The 19,017-nt window shown below is 41.1% G+C and overlaps 1 protein-coding gene across 2 annotated transcripts in view; it reads right to left on the bottom strand.

Annotated features, from left to right (window-relative positions):
- Window positions 1–15,362, bottom strand: part of itgb1a (integrin, beta 1a) — a 39,466-nt gene extending 24,104 nt beyond the window's left edge. For both annotated transcript variants that reach the window (XM_069667018.1, XM_069667017.1), the window contains exon 1: window positions 15,052–15,362. The gene's annotated coding sequence lies outside the window, so the exon portion shown is untranslated. The remainder of the gene's footprint in view (window positions 1–15,051) is intronic.
- Between the last annotated feature and the right edge of the window lie 3,655 nt (window positions 15,363–19,017).

Raw genomic sequence — 19,017 nt, 5'->3', positions numbered from 1 at the left:
TTATTATAGTCAAACGAATCAAAGCTTGGATATTTAAAGACTGTCATCGAGCAAAAATAGGTAGTTAAACAACAGATGTGGAATCGGAAACGAGAATAATGAATTAATTAAAATTATTAATTTTGCAGATTGATCTAATAATCAAGAAAGAAAAAAACAGAAGCAGACCTATACTTAAATTAATTCTTGGTGTAACCTGTACAAGAATTCACAATATCAATCTATTTTGTTCAAACTGAAACATGATTGACATGAGAGCTGCACAATTATGGCCAAAATGATAATCACGATTATTTTGATCAATATTGACAGCACGATTACACGATCACTGACATTTTTTTATTGCACTTTCGCATTTAAATAAACAGAGCAACGCGTTCAGTTCTAATTTCTGTGCTACATTCCAGTTCAGGTACAAATTTTGCATCAAACTGAGACTTAGAATTAGATTCCTTACCTGAAAATGCAATGCAAATTGCAATGGTAACTTCAGTCTGTCTTTGGGAGGTGGGTGGATAGGGATGTCTGACTTGACGCTGGACAAGGACGGGGAGTATTGACGTTATTGACTGAGGTATTTGTGTTGCTTTGCAGACACTGGTTTCATGCATTCTTTGCTGATCATTTTTCTTGCTTAACATCACTTGCCCTAAACCCGAAATACCTCCAAACGACCGACGATGAGCCGCTTTGGGGGAACTGTGTTTGGGTTTAACGAGTGACTTGCTCTCTTCCTGTTTCAGAGTAACAACAAGCTACGTTCAAAACGGGACTGGGCATCATGAACATATCATGAGCAACACTTCATATACACTAAATCTGTTAGTATATTTTGTGATCGTAATTAAAAAGGATTTCACGAGGACAGCTGAGTATTCTCTTCCTGATTTTAACAGCTGCAGTAACCACGACAACCACAGACGTATTCGGCTGAAAGTCACCAGTTAACATGGTCACTTGTTGAACCGAAACACCGGTCTCTGTTGTTTACTCTTCCACTCTAAACTGCTGCTGCAAGGTAGGCGCTCATCACATGACATGCCAGCTCCCCAGAGGTGAAGCCAAAACCTCTCCATCGCCCCCTGGGGGAGTGGCTGTTAGTTTTCAACGGGTGGAGCATTTAAACGTCAATATCGCTGTCAATTGATTATTTTATCATGGGTAAGCTAAAATCGTGATCGGGATTAATATTCGAATAATTGTGCAGCCCTAATATACTGTTATGTATAGTTTTTGGAAGTGTTACAGACCTGTGACACCTGCAGTCTTGTGCATATGTAAAATACAGGTTATCACATAGAGATAGGTCAGTGCTAGATGCTTCAAGTAATCAGAGCACAAACTTTAATCATCATGTTTACACACTACTTTATGAGCTCAACAAGACCTCAGAGAAGTGTGCAGAGGGTTTTTTCAGTCTGTTCCTCTTGTAGGTGTGACTGTACTATCTCTAAAATAATCATACGCATGCATCATCAAGTTAACCTTAGCTGATTATGTCATGATTATTGACTCCATAATATTAAAGAAATTTAAACACATGATCCAACTGGTTAACATAAACATTTCTTTCACACTAACCACTTTGTAATCAGCTGACATGACATTTCCTTTAACTGTGGCGGTGCACTTATAGTTTTAATTACACATGTCACAGTTTACAGGACGATCATTCACAAGAATATAATTTACAACAATGTTATTTGCTAATTAATGTCTAAAAGAAACCCTTTGGTGCACGTTATAGTAAGTGCATTTTCACTATGTGCAATCAATCGCATTATTTTGATACCCAGCCCATCATTATGATTCTGCCTTCTTAAGCCCCCTGTGTGAAAACCTGTGGTGTACAGCTTAATTGATCCACACAGACCTCAGCTGTGAATGAGTGGATTTACTTTCCTTTAAACTGAGCAGCATTTGCAAGTGCTTAGAAGTACTTACTTCAGCAAGCACCGCCATGAATAATGACCAGCAGAGTCAGGGAGGCAGTAAAAGACACAGTGCAGCAGTAAGGGGCTGGTGGCGGCTCAGAGTCACAGCGCTCTTTGTAGGAGGAGGCCTGGGCTCCCCTCGCTCAGAATGGCTGTTCTTCTCTGGCCGTGAAAAGAAGGAATGGAAAAGAAGGAAAAACAGGAAAGGGCGGTGCACAACTCGGAGGGGAAAAGGGGTTGCCGCAAGTCCAAAAGAAAGGAACTTTTTGGTTTTCTGTAACCCTCCCTCCTCCATTTGTGCAGACTTGTCTGGCTGTTCAGGCCTTTTTAATGTCAAAGGAACATGTATGAGATAACTTTATGTAGGCAGCTCTGTGAAAATTAACAGGTCTTCATTGCTAAACTATCTTAAACTTAAAGGGTCTTAAACTAAGTTATAATTTCCTTTTAAAATTCCAAGATGCGTTTAGTCCACCCGCTGTTGTCCTTGGCATATCTTTGGCATCCTATACTCCCATCCTCCCTCCCTTGTTTCCTACCCTCTGCCTCCTCCATCATACCACCCACACAACTGCTCAGTTCACTCCCTCCGCTGTGAGCAGAGCCAAACCAGTGGCCCCCTGACTTCTCATACCCTTCAAACAGCGCTGAGAGGGGAACATGTCTGAGCTCCGAGACGTACAAGTCGCCCGACAGAACTGAAGGAGAATACCAAACAGGGTCCGTCTGTGTCTCTGTCCGCCCCCCCCACCGCTTACCGGAGCACCCTCTCATAGCAGACAAAAGCAATGAATCAGGCCTCCCTCTGAAACCATGACAGAAGGTCTGATACTTAAAGTGTTCCCACTCACCGTCCAAAGAGCCTTTGTGTGATGAATAATACTAATGAGGCAGATGTTAATGTCTTTAATCTTGTGCTGCTACTTTGCCTCCCTGACACTGAAACAGGCAGACACTCGAAGAGATCTTTCCACAGAAGAAAAAAGAGAAAAGTCCTCTGAGATACGCAAGAAACTGCATCATAGTTTCCACATTACATGAGCACTTAAATTCTCAAACTAATCCTCAACAGAAGAACATTTATCAGAAGGAAAAAAGGTGAAACTTGCTGTAATGTACAGCTCAGGTTGGAGTGAACAAGGATCATGTGTGATTCAGTCTGCCATTGCTAATTATGAGTCTCAAAGAATATACAGATATTAGGTAGCCAAAAACTTCATTGCTGTTTTCACACGTTGAGAAAACGTCCAATTATTTTGGCGACTAGAACAATATTAAAATATATTCTCACTAACTACTACACACTTAAAAAGGTAACTTTAAGCACATTGTAAAATATTTCTACCACAGGCAAAGTAATGTTTTCTTGAGATCTCGACTTCTTTATCTCAAGATAACAAGTCTGGTTTTCTCGTGATAACGGGATATGCTTCTGTCGATGTAGACAACCAAACAACAGGCTGGTCACTGATATCACAGACCAGGACATGCAGCCATTGCCCACACTAATGAGGTAGGTTAAGCCTGTTTCTATGTTTGTTTTGTGGTTTTGCAGCTCTACAAGTTAGGGCCTAAGGAGTTCTTTGCGCTGGCAGCGCCCACAACCTCAATTTCAGAGTGCTTCTCTCCAGCATCCAGTTGCTAGATTACGGAGGTGTCTGGCGGCACTTCCGCTTCCCTTGGTAGTGACTGTTAAGCTCTGCTTGCGTAATATTTGCTTTTATTCAAGGACATTTAACAAAGCAAACATAAAAACAATGGAAAGGAATCGTGTCCTGGCGTTAGCAGCAGCTCTACACCTGGAAATTGTTCCCTCGAGAAAACCAAACAATTAGCTTCTCCTCCGCCGTTGTCGGCAGAGTTTATATCAGAATACCCGCCCCCTCTTGATTTGATTGATCTGTGAGGGAGAAGCGACATGGACGAGCACGTCGGTGTTCCAAAAGTTGAGCTTTTTTCAACTGAGAGTGCAGCAACAAAAAACAGCTGACACTGAGGGCGGATTTGAGCAAAACACTGAACGGCACTGGGTTTGTATAGAAAATAGGCGCTGGCAACGCAAACATGTCACTAGTGGATATATCACAGGAAAAATCAGCGCTGTTATCTCGCGATAAAGAGATGAATAAGTTGTGATCTCAAGAAAACAACTTGAAATTAGGCTCCCATAGTCCTCAGAGTAGCTTTAAAGTCACAAACTTAATGAGGCAATGCACTGAGCCATTTCTTTTGGGAAATTCTTTTACTGTTACAAGTGCACTTTTTTGTGTATTTTACCAATTACACAAGCCAAACGTTAGCTGGGGATGGAGTTCCTTCTGATTTTTTTGTGCACTACAAACAATGCCAACTTAAACTTTGACTCCGCTTACAGTTGGAGCTGATGAATGTTGAACAACAACTTTCCCCATTAAACAATGTTTTGCACAAGTAAGAGAGCCACGTTAGCAACATCTGTGGCAAATACACCAGGTTGAAATAACGGAAATTTCCTTTTAATTCTGCAGCGACGAGTGTCCTTTATGGCTGACGTACTCTTCGCCGGCTGATTGAAAAGGTTAAATAACACCAATGTATAAATTCAGTATTCAATTCATTCAGTATAAAAAGTGTTTTTCAAAGCTGTTTCCAAAATGGTTTTGCTTCAGCTGGGATCCATGATCCTCCACCGTGTAATAGTTAAACAGAATGAGAGGTGCAGCTTACATGCTACCTTTACGAGTAGCTCCACAGCTCGTTGCAGGTCCTGAAAGTTCTGCTCTGCTTTTCACACAAAACACTTACAACCACATTTGTTGGCTCGCCTGCCAACATTCCCCTTGAGTATGTGGGAGGCTAAAGATACTCCTCTGTGGGGGGATACTGCCTTGGAAAAAAATGTCAAACTTTTCCAGTCAGAAAATCTAACACTTAAACTGTTTAGTTTGTGTTCAGCAGCTAAAATGCACTCATGTTGAATAAGTGTCAGATCTCATCACAACATGTCCTGCCATATCGGGAACAATTGAGGCAAAACCACAACACTTGGAGGAGCGCCAAGTCTATATCACTATTCACAGCTCCATCTCTGTGTTGAAAATAGCTGTGCAGTGCTAACACGTTATTTCTGACTCCTGACATCCACACCTGGCCTCTGCAATCACTCCGAAAGGTGGACTCAATCACACAAGACACATACACAAATTTGCCTCTTTACCACAGAGAATAAAATAAAAGGTTGTTCCTCAATTAAATAATAGCTTCAATGCTGTTATATTTTGCATTTTTTAGAGAGAAGCTTGATGGTACAAAACACTTTCAGGGGCTATCTGTGATCCTGTGAAAGCTGATCTCGAGATGGGCAGAGCATCCAGTCCTCACCACCTACCATGAGGCCAACATGCAGGCTACTTTTAGAGGATTTTGTGGGGTTGCCTGGCTGTGACATGGTGAGCTCAGAGATCAGCCTGTGAAGCTGGGATCTGCTGTGCTGTAAGCCTCCCTGTGTTTGCTGAGTCGGCCCTTCCCGTGCTGAAACACAGGAAGCTCAATTGGATCACACAGGAAGCCTGCATCATAGTGCCTGGAAACCAGACACAGCTCCCTCTTGAAGCCATAAAGATGACATATTTGGCATTCAGTTGTGAGAGGAAGAGAAAGAGAGACAGAGAGCAACGAGACGCAGGGAGAGGGGACCAGACTGCCTTGTCTCAGAGGGCTGAGAATGCAGCGAGCTGCCAAAACGGCAGCATATTGTCTTTGTGAACCGAGCGTGTCGGATTCTTAAACCTAAACCAGGCCATCAGTGTAATCTAAACTACGGGAAAAGCTAAACAAACCTTGAAACTGACTCAGACAATGCTAGCGACAAAGCCAAGGACCTCACTGATATGAATAAATGGCTTGTCATAAGTTCTCTGGGACGTTGTACACAAAGCAGAGCAGCACCTGCATTAATGGGACAGTGAGAGGGCTACTTTGGATACATGGCAGCAGTCAAATATTTACAGCAGTGAGGTGATTATTCAGCAGTCTGCGGGGATGGAAACAAGCATTAAGATCCTTTCTCCAGACCTAATATGTCCTACTAGACAGGAGCTGCTGCTACTGAGAGACAACGTGAGCAAGCAGCTCTGTAGGGAAGTAAATGGGGAGGATTTGAGCTAAATACCAGTGTCAGCATGCTAATATGCACTAAAGGACAAAGATAACACGCTAATATTTTGATGGCATAATGCTTACTTTGCTCAAAAGTGTAATTAAGCTTGTAAACAGGCTTATTACGGCTTACAGCTTAATAGTGCTCGCCATCCCAGCATGCCATCATGCCCCCAAGAAAACCCCTTTAATGCTAAATTACAGCAGGAAGAATGTTTACCTGATTCACAGCTTTAATTTAGGTTGCGTTTGAGAATAACGCTAATGTCAGCATGCTAATATCCTCATAAGAACGTTGGCAACATGCTAATGTTTCACAGTAGAGGTGGAAAACGCAGGGTGAATCATGATACGCGGTTCGTGACCCACGATAACGATACAGTGATTCAGTAATAATTGATTTATTGCAAGACAATCATATAACAAACTTTTTTTTCTGGTCAATTAATTTCCGTTAATGCTACCCTCATTCATGTCATAAGCGCCACCGCAAAGAGTCATGAAATAGGGAGGGAAATCTGTTTAGAGCGCCATTTATTTGGAAATTAAAATATAGATATTTGACACCCGCCTATCAATAATTATATTACTCGAGTCAGGAAGACGATATATTGCCGTATTCATATTTTGTCCCACAGGTATATTTGCTATTTAGCACTTAATGCTAGTGTCTGCATGCTAAAATGCTCACAAGTAGGGCTGGGTTTTGAAAAAAATCAATCGATTCTCATTTGAATGACCCAATATCAATTCATAAATCCCGAGATCGATCTTTAAAAATATGTTAAAATGTGTATAATCACTCACATTTCTGAGCGCCCCTGAACGCAGCACGTCTCAGCACATCCCCTCGAAACACGGCAGTGAGGGAGACATGCTCGGACTTGTTTACTGCAGCTACTCCGCAGACATCACTGATCGCCGACGGACTCTTTTTATCGTGTGTGCGTCCATGAATATGTAAGCTAGTTTTGCTCTGATGTTTATGTTACTCTCTGTTAGCGTCGGCTTTGCCCTTGAGTGTATTTTCAGCATGTTGTTATACAGTATGCCTTTCCCCAGAACTCTTATGTGGCTTTGTTCTTCACGCTATGAGATATCGTTGCCAAATCTCACGCAAGTTGAAGCCCAGTCCGTTTGATCAAAACCATGAGCCAGATGTTCAGACTGAAAATAAGAAACTGGGAAAAACGTTAATAAGCTGTCTAATTCATAAAATTGTCCATGTTGTGTTGACTGCTGTGTGTTGGTCATGTTAAATAAAGCGTCAATTGTTATTGTAAACATTAAAACATTTGATAATGCACCAGGTTAGAGGTGCATTGATATTTTTACCTAAATACCCTTAACAAAAATCGATATCGATATTGAATCGGATTGGAAATCGAATCGAATCAGGACCCTGTTAATCGATACCCAGCCCTACTCACTCAAGGCCAACACTATCCATTTGATGTTTAGCAGGTATAATGTTTAACTTGTTCACAATTTAACTTAGCTTGTTGGAAAGCAAGATTTGCTAATTAGCACTAGATGCTAAAGTGAGCTAACTTAAATGCTGACTTGCAAGTATATTGCTCACCTTGCTCAGCTTTAATTGAGCTTGTTAGCATTGTGACATTTTCTAATTAGCACGACACAAAGTGTAGAGTTACAGCTGATGGGAATGTGATAAGTAATGCCATGCTTTTGCAAATATTTGGTCCTAAATGACAATATTAAGAAGTTAAATGAAAAGTTATAGGATCACTGAGCCTTACAATCAATCCTCAGAGGGAATAAAGGCAAACCGTCACTTGTGAGCTTCATGCAGGAAGCAGGAAGGAACCAGCATGGTGATTTTATATGAGCAGAGCAGCCCAGAGAGCAAACTACCGTACACAAGCTGCCCAACAGAAGCTAACAAGTAGCAAGGACTGTATGGAAACTGCTGCTTTAAGTGTTAGGCTTAGCTGTTTTTCGCTACACAGACAGATATGTCAAAGTTTGATCTTAATCCAATTTTCACCCAGCGGTAGGCCAGCTGTGGACACCTCCGCCGACTTTCTGCTGAGGCCCTAATCCTCGAAAACTGGCACATTAATGACACTCAGATGTCTTTCATTAGGCCGCAGACTTGACACTTGAACCAGAGGGCCTCTGTTTCCGCTGCCACAGGAGAGTGAAAGCTGCCGAGCTAAAACAGTAAGCATGCCAAAAAACAAGCATTTCCTCTGGGGAACAGTACGGGAATATCTGTCATGTTTAATTCTCAGGGCGTTCTGAGGGGCCTCTGACTGAACATCATGTTCTGAAAGTGTGTTTGAGCTCTGCTGTAGCTCTTAATCAGAACAACAGACTGAGAGAAAAAGCCTTGTTCCTACAGAGCCTTCTCTGCTCTACAACTTTCAAGCTTGAAGTCCCTGAACTGTACAGCTGGTGCTGAATATAAATGAGTGAATTAAGTGGTATCATTGTCCTGACATGCTGCTGGTGATCTGCCTCATTTGTCTGCCTCCATTTAAGGTACTTAAACCCCTTTCCCACCGAAAGTAGCGCGTTGACACGGGTTTTTCCGACGCTGGAAGACCTTCTTATAGATGCTGATTATCTCTTTTCCCATTGCCAGTGGAGTATACCCCCGGAGACAGGGTTAGTAAACAGTGAAGATGTTACGGTGGTTAGATCTTTAATGTATCTATTACTCATTCAGTCTATTTATTAAACTCAGCACCGACAAATTTGGAACGATGTTCGAGCGCTGCTCGGCTGGAGACGGGCAGAATTTGTAGCTGAGATGACGGAATCGCAGAAGTTACCGACTGAGCATAGCATCACGTCCGGAAAGGGAGCGGAGATTAGCGTGTCGACCCGGGTTTTGTTAGCCAGGTCTACTGCGGAGTCATTTGACCCGGATGGGAATGCCGATAGTAGCAGCTTTAGTCCTCCATTTAAGGTTCTTACACTTGTCTTTGCAGAGTTCCTCAAACACTGCTGCATATGAATGATATTAAAAAACAGCAGCTGATATGAAGCCCAGTTAATAAGAGAAGGAACTATGTTTAACGGCTTTATTTAATGACTTTAACTAGGTCACCTTAATCAGGCTTAATATTGAGTTGGTTTGGCCAGAACAATCAACCCCTATTATGAAGCTCCATCAGATATGCAGATCTGCAAAATGGGAAATTCCAAAGTCTATGAGTAACTTAAAAGAAGAGTCCATCTATGAAGTACTATAATGTCTTTGTCTCTGAACTGGTGGACTGCTGGTGACTCACTTAACACCCCTGAGACGTCAGCGTCTGACTGACCACATTCAAAGACAGAGAACAGTGTTAGCATTGTATTGGTTCTGCAGTATGTTCGAACATACAGGGCACAGAGGGGAAGCACATGGGAAGTGATTGATTCCTTGACATACATCTGAAAAAGTGGGATTGTCTTGTATTGGGGGTCTAGACTTTTAAATGCCGATATACTGTACATTCACAACAGTAGCCGACGCTAATTGTACAGCGAGTGTACCCCTCATGACTGAGGCCAGCCGTCACTCAGCCGTCACTCACAGGGGGATGAAAGATGGAGAGACACGCTGATCGTCCGGAACAAATGGCTCAAAAGTCGGCTGAGTTAACCAACAACTTGGGCAGAGCTATGATGCTAATTTTAAGATAATGGTTGTCAATGTAGCAGAGTCATTAAACAACTGTCAAGCAGCCAAGAAATACGCTGTCACAGAGGCTAATGTCCGAAGACGGCGAGCCCAAAAAGACCATCTTAAAAATGCTTACAGTCTTAGCTAACAGATGGTGAGAGTGTTATTGAAACAGGACGAAGGTCTGCTCGTTACCGGAGCTGTTATCCAGCTGTTTCAGGACTGCTCTATGAATAGATGTCATTCAATGGTTAATGATTTTTTCACATTTGAAAGCAATTTAGTCTAAAAGGTAAAAAAGATATTGAAACGTGATTTTATTTAACCAGTGAAATAAAATTGTGTTCTTTATGAAATTAAATGAGGTCTTCATGTTTGGTCTTTTTCAAAAAATCTTGAAATGGGGGTCGTCTTATATTCAGACCAATACGGTATATTAAACAATAAAATCTGCTAAATAAACTGATTGACAATGAAATGCAGTCAGTGGTTTCCATAACAATTAAAGATGTTATTAAATAGAGTTATATGATTCATAAGAAATATAAAATAATGTCCAGCTGGGTAGTCGTATATCAGGCTACATGAGCTCCATGTTTAACCTGTCAGAGGTACGTTTATCATAAAAGTAGTTATATTTTTCCATAAACACCGGCAGTTGGCCAGCCATTAATGCAACTACTTTGTGTTTCAAGTCACAACATCACAATTTTTAACTTTGTCATGTAACTGGATGAAGGATTTTAACTGGCTTTGAGCTGAAGTTAGTAGCAGGCCTTTAAGCCCCCCTGAGAAAGTGTCAGAGACACAGAATTGTATGAGTGAAACTGCTTTAATCACTATTTTTATCGGTTCATATCAGTCTGTTTGTTCTGGAGAGGAGGAGACCTCTGCGGATAAGTTGGCTCAAAACATTAAAATAACCTGAGCACTAGTGCTGCAACTAATGACAATTAGATTATTTTGATAGTGGACTCGTCATCGATTATTGAATCCATTAATCGACTAATTGAATGATGAATTGCACAATGACTTAATGACTTATTTAGCTCTCAGCTTCTAAATGTAGTTGGAGGTCGGAGTTCTCCATTCAAAGATATTTATTTTAATAAACTTTAAGCTGTTTTGGCTCCTACTGAAAAAAAAGACTTAAAAAAACAATCATATCAAGCACACAAGTCCATCGTGCTTCTCTTCAAACGCTCGTGCCGTGCTCCCATGATAAGCACGTTCTGCTTTACAGATCCTGCAGGTGATCCTTTTCTTTCCAGACTTTTTCAGAAGTGATGGTGTTGCATCGGCTTCAGCCATTTTGCTATGTTTTCTTTACCTGTCGCTTCCCAGTCGTTGTTTTGCATGAGCAACTGTTAGTAGAGATAGGAAGGATGTGAGATGGAGAACTCCAGGAAAACGATGGTATTTGTGCACAGCATGAAAAAGACGCCTAATGACGTAACCAACTAATTATCGACAATTACATTTGTTGGCAACTAATTTTGTCATTGATTTCAGTCGACAATGACGACAAGTCGTTGCATCCCTACTGAGCACCAACAAAAAAAAATTTGCATCAGCTCATCTCACAACTACCGTCTCGTGTCTGCTGAAGAGGAGCACCGTAGAAACACGAAATTTTAACACAAGACCACTTTATTCAGTGTTTTTAGTGGGGTTTTTTTGTGGTTTAAATCAGAATCAGAAATACTTTATAAATCCACGGGGGGAAATTCAGAAATCACTGTTTGTTTTAAAGAGGACATATCTGTTGATTCTAATGTATAATAGAAAACTATTTGTGTTTGATACTGAATTCCAATTTTCCAGAGTATAATGAGCATTACTCGGGTTACAGCGATGTTATTGTAAGTGTTGATGAATAAAGCCACATTTTCCAACAAAAACTCTTTTATATCCTCTAAACTGAGCCTGTCTGTGAATGAAAGGCACATAAACATTTCTATTGCGGCTCACAGGCGCTCGCATTCAGACCGCTTCACGCTGTCATGATAATAAACACAGTATGACAGAACTTTCAGCAGGCAGAAGTCTGCTACTATTTACTACCAGCACAACATGTTTGGCCCTTTTTTTTCTCTGCAGACCTCGGCGAGCAGAGGTCAACTTTAACCACGCCATTCCTCACCAGTGCTCCAGAGGCTGTTTTTAGAAGCAGGAGGCCACCCAAAGAAGGCCCAGAGGAGCGGGTAGAGAGGAGTAAAAGTTTTGGCTGGAGGTCACAAACCAAAACCAGGAGGAAGGTCCACCCCGCAATCTAGCTGCAAAAATAGATAAAACTGGGCCAAAACACTATTTTCAGAAGACTGACACAAAAAAGCAGCAAAGGATCATGATGCACAGACGACAGCGGTGTGACTTAGGGTCTAGCACTAGCAGTAAAGTAAATGTAATCTCTATATTTGTATTATTTATTGTGCTATATTATTTGATAATGCTGTCTAGGTTTAACTTGATAATGACAAAGGCCTGACGACACCTGCAGGTTCATTACTTAAAATTAAGAATGTAATTAATCGGCAAGCACTTAAATTATCACACAATTTAAAGCTGTTTGTTTTTAAGTAAACGTAATCAAAAGCGGTTAAAAACTCTGAAGAAGTCGGTGTCTCTCGGACGCTTTTTGGCAGACACAGGATGTGTCCGGTAAAAGTCTATCATTATTTATCAATAAACCCTCCTCTGCTGAGGATAACAGAAGTTCACCTTCATTGCATTTTATGTTACACTTATTTTTTCTCTTAACCAGAATCAGGATGGCTGCGAGCTGAGCTGCTGCTAACTTAGCTCTGTTTGTTTTCAGTGTTTGTCGCTTTTTTTTAAAAACTGGGAGCCAGATTACGCAGAGGTCTCCTCCTCTTCAAAACTAATGGACCCAATAATACAAACCAGAAATAACACAAAATAATAGTTTCATGCTAAGAATCAGGGTCTCTCCAACACTCTTCGACAGACACGGGATGTGAGGAGGGGCTGCAAACTGAGCTGCTGCTAGCCTTAGCTCAGCCTGTTTGAGGCTTTTAGGATTTCTTCAGTGTCTGTCACAAGGTTGTTTTTTTTAAAGAATACTTTTTTGGCCTTTTATGCCTTTATTTATAGAGAGGACAACAGATAGTGTTTGAAACAGGGGAAGAGAGAGCGGGAGATGACAAACGGCAAGGGGCCGAGGGCCTGGGGTGCTACATCGGGGACTGTAGCTGATTTAACCACTGAGCTAAACAAGGTTTTTAACAGTGATTTAGGCTACTATCAGTAGAGCTGTACTCTAAACTGGGCAGTAGATTAAAGTTGATAACGCCTCTAAATAAGGCAGTGCCAGGCAAAAAATCTTCAACACTCTTTGGATGTCTGTTGAGTGGGCTGCTAGCAGAACAGTCTCCTCACCTTTGGAGGATTACGGGAGTTCATTTTCACCTTTGCTTTTTGACCCATCAGCTCCACTCTTGTACACTTTTTTCTCTTGATATCCGTTTTCTTCATCAGCAGCTCAAACATTGCTTTAGGAAGTGAGTAGGACTCCAGTAACGTATGCTAAAAACTGCAGACTAACTGGCTGCTGTGATGGCAGTTTGATTTATCTTCTGAGTGATCGTGCCCAAAGATTATCCTCATAATCAACTATATCGACAAGCCCTAGCGAGACTAATATTTGAAGTGTTGTTAAATCTTCAGAATGCAAGAAGGAATGCAGATTTGTGCCTGTCGGTCAGGCAGATGATTCAGTGCCTAACAAATCACAGATAACTGCTCTTCAGGGATCATCAGTTGCTTTCACACTCAGGGAAAGTGTGAGTGCATGTGATGGAGGTAAATGGCTTGAGGAGGTGATTATTTTGCACCACTCTACGTGTCTATGGCAGAGATCTCCCCATTCGGCACAGAGCATGTGCTGCAGAGGGCAATCATACACATTCATCACTTGTGTCCCACAGACATTGACGCACAGAAAATCACAAGTGCATATTCATCACCTCCGTCTTGAGGGGACAAGTTCGCACATAGGGTGTATGTCTGGATAAGAAGACAAACACACACATGAGAAACATCACATGTCCAGAAGAAAGGCCTGGGTGTGGCCCTCGCGCTGTGTGTGTGCAGTAAGTGGCCTCGTAAATCAGGCAGGAGCTCGGCTCCTGTAGCAGCAGCTGTTCCCAGGGGGCCTGAGGTCGCATCCATTCAGCTGGTGGCTACTGGTTCTGCTACCGTCTCCCAACTCCCCCCACTGTCCTACATTTACCCTCCTCCTCAATTAGCCTTCCACCCCCTCCCTCGCTCCCTCCTGTCCTTTCTCCGCCCTCTTTGCCTTACTTATCTCCTTGTCACACCCCCTCTTATCCTCCATCCTCGCCTCACTTCCTGCCTCCATTTCCCTGATTAAACTGGTGCCTTCTAGGCCCTTAAACTGCTCAGCGCAGTCAGCTATATATACGCCGCCTTCATCCTCCTGCTCTACTGCAGATGAAAGCCCTGCATGATCAAATCAATAGATGCTGTGCAGCCTGTCCATCACACACTGAGCATTAACAAGCAGCTGTCAAAAAGCTGCTGTATGTCTTTGTTGTGCATCCAGTCCTCCACAACCAATGCATGCCTCCGTTTCCTGTTTGCTACAGACTACCTCAGGATTTAAATCACTCTCTGTCTCCTGCTTTCAACAGTGTCTAACTTCTGCCGCCTCTCTCCTCCTCTCTGGGCTGTCAGCGTCTCATGTCAAGTGATCCCTGAGTAATCTTAACAGATCATGTGAGATCACTTGTTGAAGCCCTTTCATATGACCACGTCAAATGAGGAGAGGAGAGGCTGCCTGTTGCATCTGCTCTAGAAATAGATGGACGGATGGATGGGAAGCATATCATTGTTCACAATGTCCACAGCAAAATTAGATTGTTAATTATAGAGTCACACACAGAGCATACAAGACACATTCAAGCTTCACACAGAAACATCATTACCACCACCTTTTAAACCAAAACAAACCACAACTACATCCCAAACAATCATTTAAGCTGACACCGATTGAAACTTTAATAGCCTACTTCATTATAATACCGTTACTTTATGTAAACCACGAATTTAAGTTAATGCAGGTGCCACAGGCAAATTTATATTCATAGATACATTAAAGTGTTACACGGGCCAGAAAATGACATACAGTAGCCTACCATCAGGCCTACATCCATATAAACTAAGTGTGGAGTATAGTAACATAACTCAAACATATATCTTTGCAATTATAAACTGTTTTTATAGGCATGGGATTGAAAATATATATAACAAAAATGTATTCAAAAAATATAACATTACATTTATATTTGTTAGCTTTCTTACCTTGGCGTTGTGATGTTATTCCCGAGGCAACATACAGAGGAAGTTCAGCTCGCTTTCCGCTCCCAGCTCCCAGTGATGATCCTCTACGCAGACAGACAGCAGCAACTATCTGCCCTGTTGGCACCGGGAGCCACTCTCTCTCCTCCGAAAAGTCACGGTAGATTTCCCCTGCTTCTCATTCCCCTCAGCTGCCCTCCACAGAGAAAATGTGCACCGCTTAAATTAAAACCAAATGCGGGAGCTGCTCAAAAGCTGGAGAAGGAAACAAAATCCCCGCGGCGCCTGTGTGGACCTCTTTTCCTCGGTCTCAATCAGGGGAAAGCGGAGAGGCGAACCCGCAGAGCTCCGCTCCTCCTGCTCCAACTTCACTGGTGTGAGCAAGGTGAGTGTAACACAGAGCCTTTCCGGTTATAACCTTCAAAATAAAACAAAAACATGTAAGCCAGTATTGAGGTAACAAAATACTTTCATTTTTAAATCTTAATTTTTTTTCTGTGCTATCCTTTTTAAAGTTATTAACATGAATAAATTATGTTTAAATTCAACACAATAAATATGGAAATCACAATTCTGCCAATGAGATGATAAAAAAAACCTTAAGTTCATTATGATGACAAACACTGTATTACTCATTACTTTGAGACACTAAGTCATTATTTGGTACATTATTTTGAAAAAGTTTCTTATTATTTTGAGTCTTTTTATATACTTAGCTGTTATTTGGAGAAAGTTACCCATTATAATGACCTTTTATGTCATCACATTGGCGTGAAAGGGATTCCATAAATATAGTAGACATACAAATCAAATACGAAAAGGTGCTTTACATTTATACTGTTTTAATAACAACTTGTGCTATAAATATAAAGGATAAAACTGTACAAAAGCCTGCTTTAGTATACGATCATCAATATATAAACATAGATACAAAACGCTCAAAATGTCAAAAAAGCCAGATAATTATGCAGTGGTAGAATTAAATTAAGTTAAATTAGCGTCATCCAGCGTTAATCAAAGCAGATACTCACAAACACAGTATATGTATTAAAACGCTACTGCCAAAGGTTTAGGAATGTATCACATTATAACTACTTTTATTTTGAAGGCAGATATTTCCGCTCTCCAGTCTTGGTTTTGCTTAATCTTGCTGACTTGATGCACCTCCAGTATAAAAGTCCTGCTGACGTCACTATTTAAGAACACCCCCTCCCATCACATAATTGCCTATTTATACAGATGCTGCCCGCATGTCTACTCAGTGTTACATCAGTCTGTCACTCTATTTAATATCTTTCACTATCACCATCATCATTAACATTATTACCCACGCACTGCATCCTTGTATAAACACTATCAAGGTTAATGACAGAGCGCAGCTGTCTGTTCTGTGCTGACATCTACCTGAGCAAAAAACAAGTTCTATTTATCAAGCACCTCTTTCTGTGTTTTCTTACCTCATGATGCTTTAATGTGTCATTTATACAATCCACTATTACCTACACCTTTTCCTCATCATACACGCAGGCGGTGTTTTGAAATGGTCATGTTTGTCTATAAATATACATGCAGAAAGTTAGAGAGAAAGATTCATCAAATGTAAGTGCATGTGAAATTATTATCAGGGCTATTATAAGATTTGATAAACCCCTAACTATCCCGACACATAAATTAAGCATTTTATCCTCTTTTCCACAGCATTCGATGCTGCCTGAAACATCCAGCGCAGGTTTTGGATCAGTTTCAATGAAAATAATCAACCCGGCCAGTTTTGTATTTGCTTTAACTTAGTGGAAAGTTATTTCTGCCTCAGCACTCGAGGACGTCGTGGAAAAATGTGAGAGGAAAACAAACTAGCACATCCGGAAGATCTTTGAATCCTGTTTAGTCTCCAGGGAGTGTTTACCAGGGAATGCAACTCTTTATCTGTCTCCCTTCCCCCGCTTAGGATGGATGAAAAGTTTTATCTGCTTCAACTTCAGTGTCACTCTACAGCTTCTCCATTCTCTTTCCCTTATAGTTCACTTCTCTGGCACCGTTAGGAGTTTGTTCTTATGTATAATGACTCATCGGACAGCTTATATCCTACCTAGGATCTATAGTTCCTTATAGCAGACCCAGATGAAGCAGATTTTTGACTGATATGAATCATTCTCTGACATTTACTGCAAATGCTAGGAAATGTGTATGACTCAATAACAGGAAGTGAAGGTGATGAAGATAAGGGCAGTGTAGATGTGCAACACGTCCAACACATACAGTCATTGGTCCAACAGGCAGCAGAATATCTGACGCACTCAGTCAGAATAGATTTGAAGCCTTGCAGGGGCTCCGACACACAGTATGTGACCCAGATGTACAACACATATGGACATTTACATTGTCTGATTACATTTCTCTTCTGGCTTTACGGTCTGACGGTTTGTCAAATGAAAAAACTAAGACAGCAACACATCACCTGCAAGCATCAAGAAAAAAAGAAATACATGTCGACATCATATGGCAACAAGCAGCAAATTTAGGGCTTAAGTTGTCTTGAAAATGTCAAAGTTGTTTCATCTTAAAAGGGTGTTAGAAGCAATTTCAAACATTTAAAGCGTTCATCAAGTGTATGATAGTTCATGTTAATGATCAGGTGACTTGTAGTCCTTGTGTGGTGATGCACATAAATTGTACTTGACAATTAGGTTTGTTTTTTTGGTTGTTTGAGCCAAGAAAGAGTGCAAATATATAATAAAAGCACAAAATAATTCAAAAGGATATATTTCATCTGTCCCTTGCAGGGGCAGATCCAGACTTTTTTGACTGGGGTGGCCTAACTGGGGCACTGACTAATGCAGGGGTGGCATGAAGTATGTGTCCACACACACACGCAAATGAATAGCATTCAACTAGGCTTATTCTTTAAGGACTCGACCAAAAGAGGTATGGCCAGCGTTACAATTTACAAAGTAGAAAAGGTGCCACATTGAAATGGGAAGAAAGCTACACACAGCCCAAACAGTTGATTTTAACATAAGTCCCGCCTCTGACAAGCCAAATAGCCAACCGTAGTTTGGATTTAGGGGTGGCACTTGGGGTGGCCACCCCTCTGGCTCCGCCCCTGTGTTGAAGTGTTACAAAGCTCCCTTACATACCAAAGCAAAAAGAAAACAAGGTATTTTGTTAAAAGATTGTTAATACACTGTAAAACGTGACAGGCCCATGTAGTTGTTCCCACTAACTTATTTTCTTTAACTCAAAGAGCCCTGTTAAGGTTTAGATTCTGAACTTAACTGTGTGTGAAAAATATCTGCTTTAAATGAACACTGTTTCTCCTCAGACAGACTGGTTTAAGGGTTGTACCAACTCAGTGGATTGTCGGTCAGAACAGATGAGCAAAGGCAGGGAGTTCCAGTCCCATTATTAATTGTTTAAGTGTTTTTCTGATGAAAGAAAGAGTAACACAGGACATTTTACTACACATTATAGTCCCCAAACCATAATTATTATTATAACATAAAAGTAATTCATCTTCATGACTATTAAAGTATAGATCTAGCATTAAACGATTGATTACTAACACAGGAACTAAATAAACGTCACAAATAAAGCATAAACTGCTTAGAATACTTCAAACACATTGTAAGGAAACTTACCTATCAAATACACAGTTCAAACTTGAACTAGAGGGGGCATCCACATGCAGACAGCCAGGTGAGCTGGCTTCCTTTATTAGTTTTGAAGCTCCGCCCATTCAGGAAGTGGAGAGGCAGGTAAAGGAGAGTCAGAGGAGAAGGAGGGGATTTTTCACAGTATGAGTTTTTAAAAGTTAAACAAGAGGAATTCATTGTGTTGACTAGGTAAAAGTTTATTAAAGCTTATTTTAAAGTTACCGGTAAAATAATGCAGTTGTTAAAAAAAAGTGCAGATTGAAATATGTACGTATATGAGGACAGTACAAACCAGGCAGCAAGACAGCTGCTGCTG

This window comes from Semicossyphus pulcher, unplaced genomic scaffold (genome assembly GCF_022749685.1).
Source record: "Semicossyphus pulcher isolate SPU_LCO1_2020_fin unplaced genomic scaffold, fSemPul1.0.p SCAF_18, whole genome shotgun sequence".
In the NCBI taxonomy this organism is placed as follows: domain Eukaryota; kingdom Metazoa; phylum Chordata; class Actinopteri; order Labriformes; family Labridae; genus Semicossyphus; species Semicossyphus pulcher.
The sequence above is the reverse complement of the archived record's forward strand: the minus strand, read 5'-3'. Positions and strand labels throughout refer to the sequence as shown.